Raw genomic sequence first — 15503 nt, 5'->3', positions numbered from 1 at the left:
ATCGAGCTGTTTAGTCCAAATTTTCTAAAGGGACTCCAACGCTTTATATAATGAAAAGTGATTAATCAACTCGCACATAATTTTTGTGGTAAATGGAAGCTCAAATATGTTTGCTTGATGTGTGTGAGAACCAGTGAGGTTAATTCTCGTTTGTTACGCAGCACATTTGAGCTTCCACAAGAGATTTGTTCTTGCGCAGGTTCGGTTGAGCTTCTGTCTATGTTCGCTGAACAATGTTTATATGTTAAATAAAAGCCTAAAATCTGTTCATCATATAAGGCGATCAAATCTCTTGAGAAAATTTGGACTAAACCACTCAATTCATATTAGTTTTATGATCTCACTTTTTAAAACTTCAAAGTGTCAGTTGTGTAGACTGTCAATGGAGGGACAGAAATCTCTCAGATTTAATTGAAAAGGTCTTCATTTGTGTTCTGAAGATGAACGAAAGTCTTACAGGTTTAGAACGACATGAAGGTGAATAATTAAAGGATTAGTCCACTTTTAAATACACTTTTCCTGATAAATTGACTCACCCCATGTCATCCAAGATGTTCATGTCTTTCTTTCGTCAGTTGAAAAGAAATGAAGGTTTTTGATGAAAACATTCCAGGATTTTTCTCCTTACAGTGGATTTCAATGGCTACCAACAGATTGAAGGTCAAAATTACAGTTTCAGTGCAGCTTCAAGGGCTTTAAACGATACTAGGTGAGTAATAAGGGTCTTATCTAGCGAATTGATCGGTCATTTTCGAAAAAAATACAACCGTATATGCTTTATAAACAAAATTTGTAAAGTACGTTCAAGGCGATATTTTGTTTATAAAGCATAAACGGTTGTATTTTTTTCGAAAATGATTTGCTAGATAAGACCCTTATTCCTCATCTGGTATCGTTTAAAGCCCTTGAAGCTGCACTGAAACTGTAATTTTGACCTTCAATCTGTTGGTAGCCATTGAAATGCACTGTAAGGAGAAAAATCCTGGAATGTTTTCCTCAAAAACCTTTATTTCTTTTCGACTGACGAAAGAAAGACATGAACATCTTGGATGACATGGGGGTGAGTAAATTTATCAGGAAAAGTGTATTTAAAAGTGGACTAATCCTTTAATGAATAATTTCATTTCTGGGTGAACTAACCCTTTAAGTCACTTGGCGGCCATCTTGGCCATGCCTCCAGGCAACCTGCGGTGGACAGTTTTTTTTGAGCAAACGCAAAGTTTATTGGGGGAACGCAAACATGATACCAGCGGATGCAAAGTTTCTTAGAGGAACGCAAAAGGTTTTCGAGCAAATGCAAAGTTTCCTGGGGGAATGCAAAGGTTTTGTGAGCGTACACAAAGTTTCTCAGGGGAGCGCAAACATAATACCAGCGAATGCAAAGTTTCTTGTAGCTATGCAAAACTTTTGTGAGAGAAGGCAAAAGTATTGAAATATATTTTTCATATTTTTTCCATCACCATGTACCTTTAGGGTCTCTGTACTATTTTATTTTAATACAGAAAATTTATAGTGCAAGTAAAATAAAACAGTAAATAAAAATAGAGTAGAATATACTTCAAAATGCAGATAATATGTAGTAAATATATTTCTAAAGTATAGTAGAGTAAAATAAAGTAGAAAGTACTTTTAGTAGAGTAAGGTATAGAGTGCTTCATTGTCATATGTACAAGTACATTGTCGTTGTTATGCATATTGATCTCTCATTGTATTCACTAAGAGGCATCGTTGTTTACCTCAACTCAAACTGACGTGTTAAGCACATCTCAGACTGAGGTATGTGTGAAAACATATGACTCGTCTCGAGGCCTCTCCAGTGGAGCTTCCTCACCATTTGTAAAGAGCAGAATGGACTCCGTCAGTCTGCATTGTGCCAGGCAGAATGGGCTTAGTGGAGCCTGGCAAAGAGAGGGTTTTTTTTTGCGCTGTGGGCTTTGGATCCGGTGCTGTCCATTCCACTGCCAGCGCTGCTCGCTGCCTCCCAGCTCGTTGCTACAGCAACCGGACCAGGCCAGCATCTGAAAACAATTTGGTTCTTAATGAGAATTTACTTTGCGCAAATGGTGGGAAAATTGGGGGTGGGAGCGGGAGAGGAGAAGGGGGAAAAAAAGGAAGGAAGGAAGGAATGAGGCGCCTGGATCTTGCATACTTGTCATGTACTTCTAAGGCATACTGGAGGAACATCCAGAGATTTATAGTTTTTTTTCTCCGTTGTATATTTTTTTTAAATTCTTCTTAATTTATTTAATTTGTTCAGTACGAGCCCATATAAAAATGACAAAAAAAATGTAGATACAAAAATCCCAAGTTAGTTCTCAATCCCAAGTGATAAACAGCTCTCATTTTTCATCATTTACATCAATTAATGGCATCATTATGCAACATTATGTAATGTTTCTGTTGATGTCCTGTGTGTGCATGAGGGGCATTGAGCTCTTTGCTCGGATGGGGAACGACGCCAGCTTCCACTGGGATCCCCCCTTTGTACCCGTCTCCCTTTTCCCTGGTTTTGTTTGGACCCAGTCAGCCAGTAGCAAATTGTCCCATTAGAAAGGACCAATCTGGTTGGACTGTGGCAAGAGAGAGGGTCCCTACAGCAAAAATTAACTGTTTGTAATTGCCAGGGTCTGGTTGTACCACCTTAACATCAGCTCAGAGGACCTGGCGCCACTAGAGGACCAGAAGAGAGGTTGAGATAGGTGTGAAGGGGTGGGAATTTGGGGTTTCTTTGGACCAATAATTCAGAGCACTGCTGTGACTTCGAAATTTATCTTGCTGGGAACTAATTGGGTGAATGTCACGAAAACATGTCCGGGTCACATTTAACCGCCAAAATAAAAAATGCCTACATTTTATTAGAAGTGATAAAAATTATATTGTTTATATTTTTTATTACAAAAAATGTAATAATTTTTTTGTATTTTTGACATTTTTGTCATGACACACGCACATTTATTTATTTATTTATTTAAAATTGCATGCATGTATAAGATGTATAATTTGTTATTAATATATAATTTCCCCCTTATTTTTATAAATGTAATAAGAGTTATGTACTGTATATTTAGTATTGTTATTTTATTAAATACATTTTCTAATTATATGTATATTATTGTTTAAATATGAATAGAGATTTTTGAGACAATTGTTTTTTTGAGACTTAAAATACCAAGTTTATTTGAGACTTAAAATACCAAGTTTATTTAAATCATTAGCATACATGACATCATAGTCCATCATCTGTCACTATCGTTATGACAGGATTGTCCAGTTTATGATATATAAACCAATACAAAGCCTCCTTTTACTCAGTCCTCTCTGCATCCATACAAACAAACAAACCCACATCTGATAATGCCTAGATCTGTTTAAATAAACCAATAACAGGAAGAACACCCCCTGTTTCCTATTCCTGTGCTCTGGGCATGAATATTCCCCCAGTGGTCACTGCCTTCTCCCACGATTCTCAGTGGGAAGTCTCTGGCTCCTTGCGTACGTCGTCGCTGTGAGGCAGACGTGTCAGGGGAATACTGAAGAATGTCTTTTTTGGGGTCTGTTGTGTTTTCACTCCCCACCTTTTCTCTGTAATCCTCCCTCTAGGTTATACATAGCTGACAGCATGGAGCTCTGAATAGCCACTAATAACCAGTGGGACCAAAATGCAAGAGGAAGAGAAAACATGTGCTTTCCACTGATCCAGAGTAGTAACAGTCCACAGTTATCAATTTGTAAGTCATGTGACCAAGTAAAAATTGGCTGGATTTGGAAATTTCAGCTAGCTTTTTTAAACAAAATTAAGAGCAAAGAATGTGCATTAGGTATATAATGAATGCTTTAGCCACGTATTTTAGTATTCTTGTGTTGCTACAGTGAATTCTGGAAAATATTGCTTTGTTTCACAAGCCACTCACCCCAAAAATATGTTCTTTGGAAAAATATGGCTAAATGAGACAACCTTCATTGCTAAGTCAAGCTTCATCGCTCTGTTGTTGTCATCAACAGCAATTCACAAAAAAAGATGTACAAACTAAATTGTTTCATTGACATTCACAATTATAACACATTATGACCAAAATGAATTAGCTTCCGCCATGTTTCTTTAACTGACATGCCTCCAACTCGGAAAGTTTTGTTGCTCAAGCAACTCGCCTCAAAAATATGGCTAAATAATTCATGCTTCAAGTCTATTTTTCATCATCGTCAGTACATGAAAAAGACGAAAACTAAACAGTTTCATTGACCGTCATATTATAACAAATTATGACCAAAACTGGTTGGATTCTACCATGATTCTTTAACTGACATGTCCCAAACTCTGAAAGCTTTGTTGCGCTAGCCACTTGTCTCAAAAATATGGCTAAATGAGGCAAGTTTCAATGCTACATTAGTACATTTCTTCAATATCAGTACACGAAAAAGACGTACAAACTAAATAGTTCCACTGACATTAACAATTAAATAAATTATGACCAAAACTGATTGGATTCAACCATAATTCTTTAACTGACATGTCCCAAACTTGGATAGCTTTGTTGCGCAAGCCACTTGCCTTAAAATTATGGCTAAATGAGGCAAGTTTCAATGCTACATTAGTACATTTCTTCAATATCAGTACACGAAAAAGACGTACAAACTAAATAGTTCCACTGACATTAACAATTAAATAAATTATGACCAAAACTGATTGGATTCAACCATAATTCTTTAACTGACATGTCCCAAACTTGGATAGCTTTGTTGCGCAAGCCACTTGCCTTAAAATTATGGCTAAATGAGGCAAGCTTCAATGCTACATTTCATCAATATCAGTATACGAAAAAGACGTACAAACTAAATAATTTCACTGACATTCACAATTAAACAAATTATGACCAAAACTAATTGGATTCTACCATGATTCTTTAACTGACATGTCCCAAACTTGGAATGCTTTGTCACACAAGCCACTTGCCTCAAAAACATGGCTTAATGAGGCAAGCATCGTTGCTGTTTTTCGAAAAACGAAAAAGACGTACAAACTAAATAGTTCCATTGACAGTCACATTATTATGATCAAAAAGCTTTCACCATTATTTTTTTTTAACTGACACGCTTTCTAACTTGGAAAGTTGGGGCTTAATAAAATCTCGAGTTTCCCATTGATACATAATCTCATAAGTATTATTTTGGGAACATACGGCAGTTGAGTCATTAGAATTTGATTACGATATCATTCAACGTGTGAATGGACAAGTCCTGCTTTAATCGTACCTTGGGGAATTCAAAGTAATTTGAGACATATCAAAACTGCTGGATGCTTCAGGAATTAAATACCTCAAGAGTAATGAGCATCCATTATTAAGGATATGCACCATGTGTAAACAATGTAAGGTCATGAACACAGTGCAATTACACTACAGATTTTTTTGTGCGTTGACCTGGAAAAGTCTAGAGTGACCAGGAAAGGCCTGCGGAATGCCATCCACTTCCAGTCAAGGGATACGCTAGCCAGAGTGAGTCACTTCCTCAGCAGCTGACCTTTGTCCTGTTGAGCATGCCCTACAATTGCCATAGACGTCGACACATCCTTCCACTGAAAACCCCAAAGTAAAAGTGAGATTCAAGAGTTGGCCCATGTTTCGGTTATATCGACTCAAACGACAAAGAGATCGTCAATGCCAAGTGCATACTTAGGTGATCAGGTGCAGGAAGCTGCCTCAGCAACTGTTAGAAAGTCCCATGATAGTGTCCGAGCACTACTTGAAATATTCAGACGTATGGTGAGACTCCTGAGGAAAAGGTGCGCAGTGATTTTGTCGACAAACATAAACAAATCAATATACACTACTGCAAAAAACGGGACTTAGTGGCACCACATAGCAAAGCAACTGAGGGAATGTGTGTGTGAGTGAGTGTTGCACGGAGAGCTCCTCTTAGCATTCCGTGTAGTCTTCATTTCCCATGCAAAGCCCTAGTGTTCAGTCCGTGCCTCCTGAATGAGCTCCTTTTGTGCGGTAATTGGAGATCGTTCTGTGCGGCTAACAAAGAGTTGCAGGGCCTCTCTCGTCTCTCCTCTGTCCCACTCTCTATTTTCCTGCCATCTTTCTTTTTTCCCTGTCCTCCTCATTACGCCCTGGTCTCTTATCGCTTGTGTAATGTATTGTGTAAAGATAGTTCAAAGCATCTGTTTTTCTATCTTTGAAAGAGGCAATGTGGTAGCGAGTGGCTTTCGTTGCAGTCTTAGCATTTATTGGAATCGTGTTCCATTTTTGTGGTGCGCCATTTCCCCATTTGCCTCAATCGACAAGCTTCTGCAATTTCAGTTGGCTGAAGCGCAATTCCACAATCCCAGCTGACCAAACATGGGGAAAAGCGGAAGAATCCGGTTCGAGTTATGTTCAAATCCGTATCCGTACCTAACTTAATGTTTGTTTTGCAGATCTTGCGCGGACGTGAATCAGAGTCCCAGACGTTGAGGTTTTCTCTGTTGAAAATACATCATCTTTTTGGTACTGATTGGAACGCCGACCATGGAAAATCCACAAAGTGCTCTCTGAAGTATGTTAAAAATAAATTAATATGCTCTTGACAGTCATTAGAACCATACTAAACAAAGAGTTTACTGGGTCTATAATTGTTATCCCTCAAGACTCTTGACTAATGACGTTCATGCTACTATTGTTTTTCTGTAGTGACCTATTCTGATCTCTAATGGCTCCTCTGTTTCTTTCCAGAAGTTATGACCAATAAAAATGTTTAATGTTTAGTACTCTTTCAAACTAGAGTTGCTTGCATCTCTTAACCCCTCATTTGTCAATGTGGGTGTCTTGTTGTTGACGTCTTTGGTATTTTGATGTTTTGTTGTCTTCTCTTCCATTTGTTTTCCGACTGTGAATCAATGGTGTGGGCAGTCTGCACATACAGAGAAAAATCAGGCTGTGTCCGAACAGTATGTGTGTACTGAAGAACCTGATTTCACCAAGGGCAAAATGTTCCTGGATCAACATCTTTGTTGACCCTGGAACAACATTCCAGTCAACCAATCATATTTGATGGACAAGTTTACAGTTTATTTCAAATTTAGGCTTACAACCAGGGTTAGGTGCTTCTACATCAGTGTTATTCACCTATCATTTCCCTCTGAATTTATGTGGTTAGGATTAAATTTTTGGACAGGAATGTTTTTCCAGGAGGATCAACAAAATATGTTGACCCAGGAACCTGTCTTAACACGGCAAAATCAGGGTGTGTGCTTACTGGTCTAATGACGAAATTTACGTCATGTTTTCTGTATGTGTACCCTAGCATATGCGTAAAAACTGAAGTATACTTTCCACTTTATATCAGTGTAATGTGAACAGAGCCAAACTGAATGAATAGATTATAGACTACATGCACAATGCAAGTTTTTTTTTTGTGGGAGTAAATCTTGCAAAGCACAAAAAATGTCACTGTCTGGCAGCTATGCTAACAATTTAACCCATATTTGTTTGTTTGTTTGTTTTTTGACCAATGGCAACTATTATCATCCAGCAATGTTTAAAGTTTTTTGCTGGTGGGATCAGCTAACAATTGCTAGATGCTAATGCTAACTTTGGTCAACAAATATCTATTACCCACTGTTAGTATCCATATTTCTAGCCATGAGACTCCAAAATGTTTCTATGACGTGTGTTTGGGAGCTTCAGTATGTATGTGGCAATTGTCTCACCGGCTAGTTTCGATATTATTCCCTCCATCCTGATCCTAAATCATTAACCCACACCAGACATCTCTCAATCCCTTTTCACAGTGACTCATTACAATGAGTCATTTCAGAATGATGCCGAAAAAAGCCACGGATGAGGAGACCGTTAAACAGTACGGACCATTATCTGCGGCATGCAAAAAGGCCAGTGGTCATACCACTCGAGTTCAGCCAAGTTTTTGATCAACCTCCATAAACTGTATCCATATGGATGTTGATAGTATCACAGTGTAATTTAGGGAGATCTCAGCTGGTAGTAGCACAACAGATTAGAGTGTCTGATACTGTCAGACGTTATCATCAAACCATCCCAGGAATGTCACTTCCACTTACGTAATGCATCATTTAAATGCAATTGTTCACCAACAGCTGCCAAATAATCATAGGCCATGGTGTTTAAAATATATATTTTTTTATTTCACAGTGTTTTGTTCTTGTTTAGGTCCATTCTCTGCTTGTTGCATGTTTTTGTTTGTTTGTGTTGGATGGTAAGAGAATGAGAAGACCTAAATGACAGAGTTTCCTGAATTTTAGGACAATCTGTTCAAAGGAAATTGAGGAAAAGTACATAGTAAATAAACAATTGCAGCATGTCTCACTGACATTGTATGCTGTGTCAAGCAAAGCAAAGTTTCCTGTTACTTAGAGATTCATAGTGTTCCTGCAGACATTTACATAAAGTGCAATACACTTTGTTACAATGCTAGAGTGTTCTGGGTGGTTGCTAAAGTGTTCTGAGTGGTTACTAGGTGGTTGCTACGGTGTTTTGAGTGGTTGCTAAGATGTTCTAAAGGGGTTGCTAGGTGGTTGCTATGGCATTGCTAAGATATTGCCAAGATATTCTAGCGGGGTTGCGATGTTGTTTCTTATGTTTCTAAATGATTGCTATGGATTTCTTGGTGGTTGCTATGACATAGCTAGGTGGTTGATAAGGTGTTCTGAGTGGTTGCTATGGCATTGCTAGGTGGTTGCCAAGATATTCTAAAGGTTTGCAATGTTGTTGCTTAGGTTTCTGAGTAGTGGCTATGGCATTGCTAAGGTGTTCTATTAGGGTTGCAGTGTGGTTGCTGTGGTGTTGTTAAGTGGTTGCTAAGCTGTTCTGAATGGTTGCTATGATATTGCTATGTGGATGTTAAGATGTTCTAAGGGGGTTGCAATGTTGTTTCTTAGGCTTCTAAATGATTGCTATGGATTGCTAGGTGGTTGCTATGGTGTAGCTAGGTGGTTGCTGAAGTGTTCTGAGTGGTTGCTATGGCATAGCTAGGTGGTTGATAAGGTGTTCTGAGTGGTTGCTATGGAGTTGCTAGGTAGTTGCCAAGATATTCTAAAGGTTTGCATTGTTGTTACTTAGGTTTTTGAATAGTGGCTATGGCATTGTTCTGTTAGGGTTGCAGTGTGGTTGCTGTGGTGTTGCTAGGTGGTTGCTAAGCTGTTCTGAGTGGTTGCTATGATATTGCTATGTGGATGCTAAGATGTTCTAAGGGGGTTGCAATGTTGTTGCTTAGGTTTCTGAGTGGTTGCTATTGCATTGCAATGTGATTGCTAAGGTGTGGTTGCCAGGGTGTTGCTAGGGTGTTCTTGGTGACTGCTTACCTGCAAAAAAACCCACCCCAAAGTCCTGCCTTCAATATTAGGGATTTTTTCTCCTGTTTTTTTCTTCTTTTCTTTCTTATTTTTTTGTGGTAGTAGTTGTTAAGTAATAATGATACATGACTTATCATAGACAACTAATGAAACAAAGGAAGAAAGTCATAAATGGAGAAGGAAACAGTGTGCTATCAATCAAGCTCATTTTAAACAACAACCTCTTCTTTGTGGTCTGAACAGGAAAGTCAAAAGCCAAATGAAAACAATACATAAACCTCAATAACACACACTCTCTTTGTCTCTGTATAGTGGTGTTTGTGTATAATGCCTTATGTATGTCTTTATGTTCTAATGACAGATTGGCCCACTTGTATGTATAAAAACTCAGAGTGACCTTTGACCCTGTCTCTGGGGCTGTGTCTGGAAACGGCTGCAGTGTTACTGTAATAGGAGCGCACATTGTGGTCTGGGATCCTGACCACTAACCCCTGCCTTTCCCAAACATAAACACACGCATCACTGATGTGCTGATGTCTGCAGCCGACAATGGATAATAGGCAATGAAAATGACGCACACAAACAATTACAAATTACATAGAGAACCTACTATATAAATTCAGATTTTTTTTTTCATGTGAAAGCTTATTATGCACTTAAAGAGGCAGTTCACCCCAAAATGGAAATTCATTTATTCACCCTCATGTCGCTCCAAACCTCTATGACTTAGACCTGCACATCTCCAGAGATTAAACTCCTCTGTGTTTGTTATGAACACTTTCAGATGCATCTCAACTAGACAGTGTACACCTCAACCTGATGACCGATAGCACACAGACACAGAGTTTAATATTTCATAAAACCCATTTCAAATCAAAAAAGTTCATACATTTTCTATTACTTTATGGTTGATGTCATCTTTAGAGATGCTGCTGACTAAGAAACCGTGAAATAGATCTTCTATGTAATGTATATTTGATAGTTTGTGTGCGTGTATTGTTTGTATTGTTTTAATCTCTCATTGGATAATGTTTAAGTCTCTGACTTAAATAGCAATGGATGTACTAATTTAGCCACAACAATGGATTATGCCATCAGTTTGTTGAATCAACAGCATCTAGGGATACCATGCAGAAAAGCGAACTAAACTGAATTTATGGTATCTTTTATGGACAACTAATCAAATTCAAGTGAAACTTTTACTTTAAATGGGTTTACCATTACAGATGTTACATTTTAATGTAAAGGAAAGTCAGTCCAAAATGGCTTAGAGAAGTAATTCAATCATGTCTGCTACAGGAAGCAGTATGCACTGAACTATGCCTTGATCTTTGTTATCTGATGAAAAATCTGAAAAAACTGTCTGCCCTCATAGTACCAACATTTTGCAGTCTTCTCAACTGAGGACTTTGGCCCAGTAAATGTATTATATTATATTATATTATATATGCGCATACTGCTAAAACGTATTTCACATATATATATATATATATATATATATACACACATATACACATATTAAATAGGGAATTTTAGCACATATTTTTAGTATGATATGCATATGCTGAATATGACTTTATGACAGTGGACAGTGTTTAGATTTTCTGTAAAGTCCTGTTAAAGACGTCTAAAGTTGTTTTGTCAGCACGTAATGTCATCTGTTTGCCAAAATCTTGCACACCAGAGGGCAGAACCAGGTCACCACCACATTTTACTCTTACCCAAACAAAATATCATAATATCCATTAGTTTATAATACATGTCAGTTATTGTTGTGGCTTCAAAATCATGGCGGTTGTCTGTGAAATAAATTTATGATGTTTATTTGATCAGTACTGTTCTTATTTTATATTATTTTATTATTAAATTATTTTTAAATGGAAAATTGAAAGACATTTTAGGTTTTAGGTGGTCCTTGTTTTTTCATCAGTTCATTAGATATTCCTCTATAAATAAGTAATTTGTTTTATTATCAGTAAATTTTCATCACTGCATTGTCGAATATGGCCATCACTATTGTCCTCTTATTCTCTTTTTATTCTCTGTTTTTCTGCCCCCAACATCTGGTCATTAGTGCTTTCCGTTGTCATAAGACAGAATTGAATTTTAATGACCAATGAGATGCTTTAATTATCGCCTGTTTACATATCTGCTTCACTGACCACGCCCCCCCTCGCTCGTTATTGTTTGTTTGTCTGAAAGATTTCCTCTGTTGATATGCTTGATTATACCGCCACATTCACACGCAAACTCCAGACTAACACATGTTTACACACACACACAACGCATAATTCTGTTCACTTTCTATCTGAAGTCACTAGTAGCGCAGAAGCTTCTGTATTTCTGGTTTGTTTTAGTGGAATTATCACAACTTCCCTTTTCTTCTCACTGCAGTTGCTCTTATCCCAGAATCAGAAGAGCCGCAGCTGCATAAACGGGGGAATTCCGTCTTGAATTCAAACTTTCTGCTCCTGAGTTTTCCATTACATTCTTCCAAAGAATTCCCATGTACCTGATGCTCTTTTGCTTCTGTCTGTTTTTACCTCTTTCTTTGATTAACGGTGTTATGTATCCTGTGGAATTCAGCTGCGTGGCTATTTTCAATTGTTTGCTTATGCAGAACCTTTTTAATGTGGTATGCAGTAAAAAGAGACAAATAAATGATAAAATCTCTTCCGCAAACATTAATGACCAGACTTACATCCCTTGATTGTTTCCCTTTTCACTATTTCATAGTTCGGGGGGGAAAACAACTTTATATCAGCCCTCTCTAATTACATATAGGATGGTCTATTTGTACAACTTATAAAAATCACAGTTGCCTTCATATTTTTCAGGAAATATTATATTAACAATATTTGCACAACTAAGTTTGGAAGGAAAACATTTGCATCCACTGCCTAGGGGAACATTTTTCAAAAAAGTCAAAAAATTACAATAAAAAATGGTCTTAGGACACAAGTTTAAGAAAAGAAACGAAAGAAAAGAAATATATATATATATATATATATATATATATATATATATATTATGATTTATTTTAGGTTTAACAGTACATATCAATACAATAGTTTTATTTATTTATTTATTTATATTAATGAATTAATATTCAATTTGAATATTTTATATAAAAGATGTGATAAGTTATATACCAATATAACTGTTTTATATATTTATTTATTTAATATTTTATATACTACAGTTTATTAATAGTTATATACCAATAAATCTGTTTTGTTTATTTATTTTAGTGTGTCAAATCGATTAATCATATCTATCAAGTTTGTGTTGTGTACGTTATATACAATACATATTTACAAACTCTTATCTTAGATGCGATTAATCGTGATTAATCAATTTGAAAGCAGTAATTTATGTATGTATATTTTTATTATTTATTATTTATATATTTTATATAAAGGTTTAATATAAAACAATACATAATAGCAATATATAAAATAAATATATAATATATACCAATACCAAGTTTTTATTTTATTTTATTTTATTTTATTTTATTTTATTTTATTTTATTTTATTTTATTTTATTTTATTTTATTTTATTTTATTTTATTTTATATATAGGTTGAAAAATAGTCATACCAATAATGGGACATTCTGAGTCAGAATGAACCAGTGAATCAGTCCTTTTGTGTGACAAAATCATCTGTTCCTTTGTAGGTGTACTTCTGTAAGAGACAAAATGACATCAAGAGTCAGTTCTTCAGCCTAATGCTTTCACCATCATTACTCACAGCCTCTCTATCTTACTTTTTCAACACTCTCATTTATGTCCTCTCTCCTTTAAGGGTGGAAAAAAGTTGCCTCTCTGCTGTTTTTTTTTTTTTTTTTTTCTTTTCAGAATGGCTCCCGGGGAGGCCTCCAGGAAATTACCATTTAGAGGCAAAACTATAGCCATGTTTCAAGAGCCGTGCAGCTGAGGGGAACTATCTATAGATGACTTCAGAGCCACGATACACGTCACATCACCACTGTCCTTCAGTGCTCGTAGCAACAAGGCACGTATTGTCCGACGCATCCCACAAACCATGATTCTGATTCTCAGGAAATACATGAACATTTTTTGCATCATGATTAATTGAAATGCAATGCACTATAGCACAGTTTTGCTTTGTATCTGTGGGTTCTCGCTCATACCCGCGCGGGCAGCTCATTAGTAAATTACAGGCTCCAGATTCGAGCGAGCGGGGTGGGAATCTCCTCCCTGTGGGTGTGCTTTTGCTCGCTCTAGTTCAGCAAAATCCCATTTCCATTCCCTTAGCACGCTTGGTTGGGTCCCATAATACGATGCCCACCCTCAGTTTCCCCCTAAAGGAGCCTCACTCCGAGTGCCCCATCACTAACAGTCCTCTGGTAACCAAACATACACACACAGATACAATATTAGGTATCTTGAACTTCATTACATGCTTTTCCACATCTTCCCTTTTTTGTCTTTCCTTCATTTAATTTCCTTCCCCCTTGAGAGTATGAGCTTTATTAATAGACCTAGTGGCTGTTGGGTCCCACAGCTGCTGGAAGAGTAACCCAGACTAGAAATATTAGCATGAAATTACTGTGAAAAATAGGGGTATAAAGTTGAGCCTTAGTTAAGCGAAGTCTAAATTTACAGTTTCAAGTCTAAAGATAGGTCTAATGTTCGGTCTAAAAAGTAAATCTAATTGTCTATTGTCCATTGTCTATTGTCATCTCACAGCAATTCATAACTATTTTACATTTTGCTTAATTGGTAATCTCACTCGTATGTTTTCATTTAAATCTGTTTAAATCCCAGTTGCGGTAAAGTTTAGGGGTGGTCCTTCATAATGAGTTTCTTTTAAAAATCTTTCATTTTTGTATGATTTAAATAGTACAAATTCATATGAAATCGCTACCTCGTAAAATAGTTATGTTTTCCTGGGAGATCAGTGTCACTTTCAAACCAAGCAGCTTTCTGTAGGTCAATGTATCGAATGTTCGCCTTCATGCTAAACCCATTTGCATGGATTCCTATTGAAATGACTGCATCGAGCAAAACAATGTTAGCAAAACAGTAGGGCTGTCAAACGATTAATCACGATTAATCGCATACAAAATAAAAGTTTGAGTTTGCCTAATATATGTGGGTGTACTGTGTGTAATTATTATGTATATATAAATACAAACACATCCATGTATATATTTGAGAAATATTTACAAGTATATGTATTTATTTATATTTTTATATAATTTATATTATATATAAATAAATTTTTTGTACATAAATAACATATTTCTCTTAAATATATACATTAATTTGTGTGTATTTATATATATATACATATTAATTACACATATTACTCTCACATATATTATACAAACTCAAACTTTTATTTTGTATGCGATTAATCACGATTAATCGTTTGACAGCCCTACAAAACAGTGATAAATGTGGCCTCACATTTATTCCATCAGTTATTGTAATTTAGCAAAATACAAGTTTACGCATCAAAAGCTAAGCTAGCCTTGAAAGCATGAGATCCTGCCCTCCCTTCAGAGCTTCTCCAAAGCAATTCGGACCGAATGCAATGATTGGACAAACGTTTTTTTCCACAGAACATTTATCTTCCACAGAAGATATATGTAATTTTTTTTTTTTTTTAATATTTAGACTTAATATTGATTGCTATCAGGATGTGAAGAGAGTTTCAACCAGAAAAACAAAAAGTGTTTAACATTGCCTATAACCCTAAACCACCCTTTAAGTGTAATTAAAAAAAAAACCTGGTGGAATGATTTTGTATTCACTCAAAGGCACACAGAATCGAGTTTGGTTTGAAGCAGTTCATCGCTGACAATGTGCATCAATGATGATTGTCGGAGAGGATTCAGTGAGGTTGTCGGGGCAGATGAAGATGCCATACATCTGGCCTGCATAGGTTTGTGGCTGATTAGATTAAGACATCATTGATTATGCAGTGATTTAATTTAAATCCATAATGAACTTAGATAACATTGGGACGGGCTTGTGCCCTGAGATTAGGACTCATTAAACAAAAGGGACGGAAGTAAACAAGTCCGTTTGTGTTGTACTCTAGAAACAAAACAAATGCAAAATCCATATTTTTACCGTCAGTGCACTTTACAGATTACATCAGATTGCAACATCAGATTAGTATGAAAAACACAATTAAACTAAAGTTTAGTGGAGATT

At 36.4% G+C, this 15503-nt stretch overlaps 1 long non-coding RNA gene across 1 annotated transcript; it reads left to right on the top strand.

Moving 5' to 3' along the window:
• The first annotated feature begins 3182 nt into the window (after nucleotides 1–3182).
• Nucleotides 3183–6758, top strand: LOC125251278. Its single transcript, XR_007180960.1, has 2 exons — nucleotides 3183–3728; nucleotides 6419–6758. It is a non-coding gene; the product is annotated as an uncharacterized LOC125251278 (long non-coding RNA).
• Nucleotides 6759–15503: the final 8745 nt, after the last annotated feature.

This window comes from Megalobrama amblycephala, linkage group LG2 (genome assembly GCF_018812025.1).
Source record: "Megalobrama amblycephala isolate DHTTF-2021 linkage group LG2, ASM1881202v1, whole genome shotgun sequence".
Classification (NCBI taxonomy): Eukaryota; Metazoa; Chordata; class Actinopteri; order Cypriniformes; family Xenocyprididae; genus Megalobrama; species Megalobrama amblycephala.
This window is presented reverse-complemented; position numbering and strand designations above follow the sequence as displayed.